Below are 9,181 nucleotides of genomic sequence, written 5' to 3'. Positions count from 1 at the left end.
TCACTCTCTTAAAAGTGGACTTTGTTCAACCCATGGCATCTCTCTCCCGCTCTGGACCTTTGACCCTAATGTTTGACACCTAATTAGTAATATAACAACTTATTGATCCCCGCTGTTGACGGCTTTTAAATATGCACAACTGCAGACATAACAGTAGATTTGAAGCTGTCAAAATGAGGTTAAACTAGTGTGAGAAGCATACATGTGCATTTGCAGTCACTGATTTACAGCTTTGTATTTATTTACATAGCTAGAACACAGTCTGGTGTGCTCTAGTTATGCAAACCTTCACTCACAACAACATACCACCCCCAGCAGGGATATGCAAGTGTTTGAACATTTGCACTAGATTTTTTTTTTCATACCATTTGAAAGAAATATATACACAAAATATTAAGATACAATAGGTTTTCAGAGTTCAGCCTTTCAAGGTGAAACTTTTGCCACTAGATTTTGACACTAGAGGTGTATGGGTGATTGAATCATGTTCTGCTTTGAGATGCTTTTAAGGAACATGGATGTATCTGTTTAGTAGCTACCTTTAAATTATTGCTGATGTTCTATATGTATGTTTTTAGTTTGGCGTTTTGTACGGTTTTAGCACTGAGTTTCAATATGTTTCATGTATGTTTTTAGAGTTGATGTATGGCTCAGATTTATATCTTCTGTCACATCTGCTGCTGTCTTGGCAAGGAGATGCTTTCCTTAATTAATGTATTAAATAAGGATCACATTAGATGGGTTTTGACTAAGATATGACTAAAAACAATTACTCCATGCTAAGAGACTGTAATTTAAAGAATTACTCTTGACCTTGACTTTGGCTAAAGTGTAACTGTAATAACAACCTACTAACTAAGTAAGGAAAAAATAAAATCAGACGACAAGAAACAATTTCATTGACAGAGGTAACTGTTGTTTTACAAAGACTTGCTTGGCCCACTGCTTCCTTTGCATATAAAATTTTTCTGTCTTCAGGTCAAGATATTTTTGAATCCACTGTGTAAAACTGTCAGTGTTGAAAAGATTTCAGAAAGAACAAGTTGCATGAGCAGTGAGCACAAAGCACTGCTTTAGAGTCACATAAAGCTGTTATTATGGTTTTATGTTATTATGGTTGTGATTCCTCTGAACTATCATATGCTCTGCAATTTGAGCTATGTTCTGGTTACAGAGGCTGACTATGTAAATCAATATCTGATTGATTTTAATGTGTTCTTTGCCTGCTGAAGAAACATAGAAAAATTTGCTGACAGATGCAGCAACTATAAGGTTAAATAGATCATGTAATTAAAAAAACATAAAACAAATTTGACCCCCTGAGACCCAGGAAATCAAACACTACTTTGATTGGAAACAGCATGATGCAAAACTTTAAAAAATGTATCTCTTCCCTCACGGTGAACAATTTTTAAGTGTACTCCACCATAAACACTCCATGTGTTTACAAACAGAGTCAGTAGGTCACTTGGGCATTTTCGGAAATTTGTCACAACATGCACTGTGGGAAGCAGAGTTCCAAACACCCACTTTTGCTTGGTCAACATATTTGTTGTTGCTGCAACTGTGATGAAAGTCATACGCAACTGTAAGGCTGTATAATTTATCTTTCACATTGTCATGTGAAACACAAGTCAGAGCAATAATAAACTCTGTTTCTTTCAGATGCTTTTTGTGTGACTTTAATCTAACAACTTGAGTTTGTTTTTGAATCTTAAAACAAGATTTATTTTGATGAGGCTTTGGGGGAGAGATGTAACATATCTTATTTTAACACTTATTTACCTCATTTTAAGATTTCCTGCCTATTTGACACAAACAAGATAAGGTTGTGCTTGATCTAAGATTATAATGTAAAGCTGAACACTTAAAATAAGAAATTAATTCTTAAATCAAGATAAATTATCTAACAATTCTAAATGTAAGTTGTTTTTTTTTTTTATCTTGGTAAGAACCAAATAGTTTGCAGTTCATTTATTAATCAGAAAACAGAGGTGATTTGTGGTTCTACTGTGGCTGTTTTCTGTCTAAAAACAGAGCTAAGCTAACAGAGCTATAATGTAAACTATCAGCTGATGCAACATGTTAAGATTATAAGACACAGGGTTATTTTGACTGGGTGATGAAATAACCACCTCTAAGTTTTTATTTGAGGAAGAAAATTTTATGATACCATAATACCATATAAAACTCTGACTAATTTGCACTATAATAATATACACATAAACATAGATTTAATAGACCGGATCCCTGTCCACATCCACTTTCTGTATAAAACTCCAATTTGTGTGTTTGGGTTCATGTTGAAATTGTACGTTGTGAGCAAAGAAAAACCGAAGCCAAATTCCTTGTGCGTGTTCACATACTTGGCCAAAAAAGCTGATTCTGATTCTGATACAGATGTGTGTAAACAATGAGACTACTATACTACTTTATAGATTCAGTGTGAGTGTTTAATTCATTTGGGTAGCTGTAAGTGTGTTCTGGCACACGAGTTCCCCCTGATGCTGATAGTTATGAATATCAATGCTACATATATCCTGTTTAACAAGTTTACTTTCCCTCCAAGATCACAGGAAGAAAAGCCAATCCTCTAACTTGTCACATTTATTTGCTTTACACAAACTCCAGTACATCCCAGAACACACAGACAAAGACATCACTCCTCTTCCCTGCTGATGTCCCCCATTGTGATTAAAAGACACCTGAATTATTCAGATAGATTTGAGGGAAAATAATTTTGGATGCAGCTAATGATATCATCAGATGCCACTAAATAGCATCTGACCTTTTTAGTATGGAGGACAGGGAGTGTGTTTTGAAAGTGGTTTCAACAGTGACATTTGAGATGAGGCGTGGCCCAAAAGAGGTGTCCTCTGGGTAATGAGGTCCTGTTGAGAAGAAGTAGAGTTTCTGACCTTCTGGTCTTTTTTTCACTGTGTGTGAATAGATAAAGTAAATAATGAAGTGAATGACCCATTGACTCACCAATGAAATAATAATAATTATTTATTGCGAGCTAAAGATCCATTGAACACCATATCATACAATGGTGCTAATAGGATCAAGCTCAGCAGGCGCATTTGACACTAATTGGCAGTAGTTAACCCAGCAGGAGAAAAAGGCACTAATTGGGTATTTTCTATTTTCTGCATGAGGATTAATAACACCTTTAGTTAGGGTCTCGGTCATGTTCTTTCTCTGGATTACACTGGATCTATTCATTGTTCATACAAGTTTGGAGAATATAGATTGCTCAGGATATTGCAGAATATAGTTAGTTACAAAGTTTAGGCAAAAATACGCTGGGAAACCTTGGGCTGTAGCCATATCGTCTGCAAATCCAAATGGACAGAATACGAGGCAAAGTATCCAGTCAGGAGCGCAGCATGAGTTCAGCTTGACCTTAGAGCTAAGAGATGGCTAATAAGTCGTAATAGATACAGATGCAGATATAGATGAACTTTATTGATGCTGAGAGGGAAATTTATTTATTAATCAGCTCAGTAGAATAAAAAGAAAGCAAGAATGAATAATTTGACTGAGATGTTCAAATAAAATGGTGTTAAAAATAAAATAGTGTTAAAATAGTGTTCAAAAAAGTATTAAGAAATAAAATAAAAAGAAAGAAAGACTGAATCAATGGTTTAGGTTTTGGGCATGGCCAAATGGTTACATAGGGTAAAAAAATGTTCAGATGATAATTAGTCGGCCTTCATCTACCTGCATATAAGTGTAATAATTAATGGGAAGGGTATTTCTAGTACTTTGAGGCCATGCAAAGACATTTGTCAATTTCAGCCATTTTCACCGAAATCTTTGTGAAAAACATCTTGGTTATGTAGGGTGAAAAAAACTACATTAAAAATTGGCACATTTTTCAGCATATCAAAAGTTGCTGTTTTCACTTGAAGTTGTCAAAATTAACATTACCATAGTGTCAGGTATATTGTTGACTTCAACTCCTGCAACTGTAGTGAAAAAAAAAGATCAGTCTAGGATTGGGGGATATCAATATGAAGGGAAGTCTGGTTATGTAGGGTAAAGTGATTTTGGTTACGTAGGGTAAATTCTCAAGTCCTTGAGGCTGGTAATTAAAATTATCTGTCAAGCACAAATTATTTGATATTATCCCAATATCATGATGCTTGGAGTGAATAATTGTAAGTAGAAATAATGTTTAAAACCTATAATTATTAAGGTTAAGACATAAACCAGTACTCTCTTGGGCAAGTAAAGTATGAGACAAAAATGTAAATGTGGATGTCAAATATAGTCTTTAAAAACAATGAAAATCAATCGGCTCTCATTTTTTTGTAGACATCATTTAGAAACAGTAAAGTTGGTTATGTATCAGCTACAAATGACAAAATAAGTTTTCTTAAAGTTTTTTTTTTTTTTTCACCCAAGATGTTCATAGTCCCCTGACCATGCTCTTTTGTAGACTCTGATGGCAGTGAAGGATCCAGGGTTTGTTAATGGGGAAACAGTGTACAGTGTAAATGTGTTCTATGTTAATGTGTCCTTCCCTCAATGTTTAAACGAAACCTTCAACCTATAACCATATTAACTTGCAAGTATAGACAGTACTGAGTGGAATGAATGACGGAAAGCACTCAATGTAGGATGTATGCTTTTTTATATATATATATATATATATATATATATATATATATATATATATATATATATATATATATATATATATATATGTAAAATTTATGAGTGTTTAGAATATAAAGTACTGACATTACACCAATGATGCCATTGTATTGTATTGCAGTGTTATGAACTAAATGTCTCCACAGTGTTGGGCCAGGGATTTATGTGGCCACTTGAGGGAGTAGGGAGTCACTTCCAGTTTCCATAAAAGAGGAGAAGAGGAAAACTGACACCAAGACTGATTTGAACTTGAGAACCTGCTAGATATGAATTTCAGGGTCAAAGAAAGTAACATGGTGATTAAAAAAGTAGAAGGACTGTTATTGTTTTCACCACTGGACACAGCTCTGAATGAAAAGAATGGAGTTTGATGCTGAAAAAAAAAACAGTTTTTTTCTACACATTTGAGTTTGACTATGAGGCATATGAAGGTATAAAATTATGTGATGTTATGTTAATTGTTTGTTGATCTGTGGTTCAGACTAAAATGTGACAGTTCTGACTAATATCCTGGCTAGTAGATTAATATTTCAATTCTAGTCAGCCAACAAGAGGGCGGCAGAGGCCCGCAAGATGGTTGGAGGGCCACCACTAGCACCTCTAACTGGCCGAGCCAAAACTGTGGCTGACCCTTGGCCCAAGGAATCCCTAGAGCAGGGATGTCCAACCTGCTTTCTGGAATACCCCTCAGGTTGTCTCTGTACACAAGTTTTGTAACATGACATGTATAAATACTAGGTTGTGGTCTGATTTGTCTGGTGGTGGTAGAGTAGTAGCTTTGTAAGTCTCATCGACATCCAACAGATTGATTGACATCTCAGTCAACAAACTGTCAATTAGGTGTTATGGAAATTTTTGCTCTGTGGCTGGTGAATAATGAAATAGAGACTTCTGCCGGCCGAAAAGATTTTACTTCTTTGCAAAGGAAGGTCAGTTCTGCACATGAGCAGCGATTGTGAAAAAAAGACAAATAGCTTCTCACAAGATCCACCTTTTATAGGGTGAATCCCATTTGCAAGTGACACCTCCAGTCTCTTCAAGAGGCCTTTTGACTGAGTGGTGAGCCCCAGGTTTTAACAGTCACTATTTGTTACCTTCCAAGAAAATGAACACACACAGAAGGAGGGTTTGGATAAAGGTACGGGAAAGATAGGATACAGTAGGGCATGAGTGGCCAACCCTGGTCCTCGAGAGCTACTATCCTGCATGTTTTAGATGTTTCCCTCTTCCAACACACCCGATTCAAATGATAAGCCTATCATCAAGCTCTGCAGAAGCCTGATAATGACCTTCAGGTGTGCTGGAAGAGGGAAACATCTAAAAAATGAAGGATAGTAGCTCTGGAGGACCAGGGTTGGCCACCCCTGCAGTAGGGGATATTCAGGAAAGTTAGCATGTAGTGGGGAGGTATTTGGGAAAGGATACGGAAACAGAAGGGGATTAGATAAAGTTAAAAATTCCATTACACAGGTCAGGTGGGAGGAGAGGGTGGCATGACTGAAATCACCAGATACTGCAAAAAATGCATCAGGATGTTGGTTTTGTATTTTGGAAACAGACTCTTGAATAACATCACATACCATGAAAGCTGCTGCATAAAGTCTTCCTCCTTTCGCTACATTTGTGTGTGCTTGAACTGCGGTGAAGCCTTCCAAATCCATGGGGGAATCTGCAGTGTTGTTATTCCACCAGCTTTCAGTTGATGCTGCACTCATGATGGACCCTCTGGTTTGTCAGAAGTGCCTCCATCTTGACATTTCCCATGGGAAATAATGGTAGGAAAAGCTTGTATTCCCTTCTCTAGTCTTCAGATTAGCACCAGCTCTGCATCCACAGTGAGGCCTCTTTACCTCAGGGTGATGAATCCCAGAAGACTTACTGTATATTGCAGCACCTCTAGGTCCTCCCTTGTGTAAATTATTTTTGTTTCCGACTTTTCCACCATAAATTCGCTCAGTCACACAGAAGGAAAAAAAAGATGATTTTATGTCCTGCAGCAGGTTATGTAGAGTGGACCCAAGTGCAGACACACTCAGATGAGTAACAGTTACAAAAATCATTTTGTGGTTTCTTACAGATGACAATCAGGTTGTGGGAGAGCTCAGATGAGCAGGTGGGTGTACTGGACTCAAATTTGGGTCTCCCACGTGGCATGGCAGAGATGTTGATCAGTCACAGACGGACGAAAACCAGGGAGCAAACAGGCAGATTCAGTAGTCAGGAGCAGAAGACCTTTGGGTTTACCCGGACAGAGGCGAGGAGATGTGGTTAGGAACAGGCTGTGGCAGTGGGTCCAGGAAAACAGAAGGGTGAAGGAAGCAGGTAGCACTCTCACCACGGGGATGGCAAAGCAACAGACAGTAAAAAAGGGCCATCAGCGCCTCCACTGCCTTAGGAAACTGGCACATTTCCACATTGACTGAACTATTTTAACTTTATCGTTCCTTTATTGAGTCTATTTTATCTTTTTGCCTGGTGGCGCGGTTCGGTCAGACCTCAGTTGCAGAGAGAAACTCACTAAATCAAATAGTGAGATGGTCCAGTCGCCTGATTGGTGAGTCCCAGTCTTGTCCCGCCTCCCTGTACACTAAACAGGTCCAGAGGATGGCTTCATCAATTCTTAACAATGACTCCCATCCTTTACAAGGTGAATTTCAGCTCCTTTCCTCTGGACGGAGGTTCTTAGTCCCAAGGTCCAGGACACAGCGTTATAAAAACAGCTTTGTTCCTGTCGCCGTCACTGAGCTCAATAAGAAATAGTGACATTGCACTTTACTGATTTATTTGTTATTTATCCCATTTCGTTGCTCAATTTATTATTATTGTGACTTCAAATTTTTAAATTTTTTAATTTTATGTTCTTATCCTGGTTTTTATCCCGGATTGTTCTTATCTTTTCTGGTTTTTATTGTGTTTTCGTGCATCTTGTTTTTATTTATTTGATCTTATTCTTTTAGTTATCCACGCTGCCATACGGATGAATGGTGGAACACTGAACACTTTTTGTCTTTTTGTCCTGTCTGTAAGCGTGATCAAGTACCTGTCTTACATGTTCAACGTATGTATTGTTGTAATACCAAAGCAATCACCTAGACTGCAAGACAAATCTACCTATGGGTACAAATAAAGTAACCTTGACCTTGACAGAAGACTTGGACTGCAGCAGATAGTTTAGAGCTCTCTCTCAGGGAAGCCCAGAATGATAAACTCCAAACAGACACAGGCAGATGAACACCTGGGACCAAATGGGCAGATTTTGTAGTCTTAAACAGGAGGCTGGTGGGTTTACTGGGGCAGAAGAAACAGGGAAATCAGACCAAGAACAAATGCTGGAGAACCGTACATACTGCTAGGACAATTTGACAGAGAGTGAATGAACCAGAGCTGCAGATATACTGTAAGTAAAGCTTTATTTATTTATTTTATTTATTTTTATTTATTTATTTATTTCCTGGTCAGCTGATTAGGCACAGCTGAGAGCAACAGGTGGAACTGATGTGGCTGAGGAGGTTTGGTAAGGTGAGGGAGGAGACAGCAGCTAAGCAAACTGAGACCATGTACAAAAGCACAAAACTTTAACAGGAGCTGATCAAATTTTCTGCCATTCTAGAGGGTACATCATTTCTCTATTTCTCTAACATCTTTTATGAATCATGACTTCAAAACAATATTATATGACATGAGCTCTGTTATACAGTATAATTGTACTTATTAATATGAACTGACATGTTGCCATCAGTAAAAGGGAAGAAACTGCAGGTAGGTGAGTATTGAAATGGTATAATGTTATACAGATTCATATATTTATGACATTAATAACACTTTTTACCATTAATATATTACATCTTATTATATTATTAGGAATTCCTGACTGTTTCTGGTGTTTTATTTCATTACAAAACTGACAATTTATTATTTTTTATCGATAATGTAATGTTCATTTTTAGTCATTTCACTTCATTCTGTTAACCCTCAAAGACCTAAACAGCCGCTGACGACGATTTTAGATCAGCATCGACTGATCTAAAATGTTTAATAACTTTTTAAACATTTATCCTATCAGTACAGTTAAATAATTCAGTTTCTGAGCTTTTTATTAAAACTAGCGGCATTGTACCTGTGGTGCCATTGTACGATAGCGCCCTCCCGTGGTGCAACAGCAGCATTGCACCCATACGCCCTCCCGTGCTGCAACATCAGGACATCAATCGGACACACACGCGCCGGACACAGAAATGTCCATTATAGCATATGACCCATTTGGATGTTCAGAGGCTCCGTAGTGAACATGGAAACACTGTCTTCCTCTTCTGCTTTATTTCCATTTAATGATGTATTTTGATGAAAAAGTCACTTTTGCTTCAGTTTTTTAGATCTTTTTATTCTCTCACAGGTACATTTTGGGAGTTGAACTAATTATGCAAGGCAGAGTGTTTCACTAAAATGACCGCTGTTGCAAAATCACTAGCAATTTATTTGTGTTTAAATGGGCAGGTTCTGCATGTAACGTGAGTGGACA

This window comes from Sphaeramia orbicularis, chromosome 1 (genome assembly GCF_902148855.1).
Source record: "Sphaeramia orbicularis chromosome 1, fSphaOr1.1, whole genome shotgun sequence".
Lineage (NCBI taxonomy): Eukaryota > Metazoa > Chordata > Actinopteri > Kurtiformes > Apogonidae > Sphaeramia > Sphaeramia orbicularis.
This window is presented reverse-complemented; position numbering follows the sequence as displayed.